We start from the raw sequence: 521 nt of genomic DNA, 5'->3' as shown, positions 1-521 counted from the left end.
CATACATATATATATATAAGTGTACGAGTTCAATTTCTGCACACACTCGATACACAAGAGAAATAATATTATATATACAGAGGAGGAAGGAGCGATAAACGTGCAACAACGCTTCCTCGTGAAAAATACTTGAACGATCATGCACAGAGAGGTATCTCGATACCTGCTTTGCTGTATGACTAGACGGCTTACGCGCGGAGAGTTCATCTCCCGTCCGTCGGAAATTTCGAACGGCTTACGCGCGGAGAAATACACTTCTCCCGTCCGTCGAAATTTTTTTTTTTTACTTTGAACAAGGCGCATAGAGCCCGCCGAACCACGATTTCCGTGCGTCTTACATCTTTCGACGATGGGACGATCCACGCGAAGAGTTGTTTCGTGCTCGCGCGAGGTGCGATAGCGTCGATTCGCTTTTCTGTACGGGGAGAAATAGAACGATGAGTTGACTTATCGGGTCTTCGTTGGAATTACCGTCGCTGGCATTGTAAACTCCAGATGACCTTGTGATTCCTTCGTCGGGC

The sequence above is a fragment of the Nomia melanderi genome, unplaced genomic scaffold (assembly GCF_051020985.1).
Source record: "Nomia melanderi isolate GNS246 unplaced genomic scaffold, iyNomMela1 scaffold0350, whole genome shotgun sequence".
Lineage (NCBI taxonomy): Eukaryota > Metazoa > Arthropoda > Insecta > Hymenoptera > Halictidae > Nomia > Nomia melanderi.
This window is presented reverse-complemented; position numbering follows the sequence as displayed.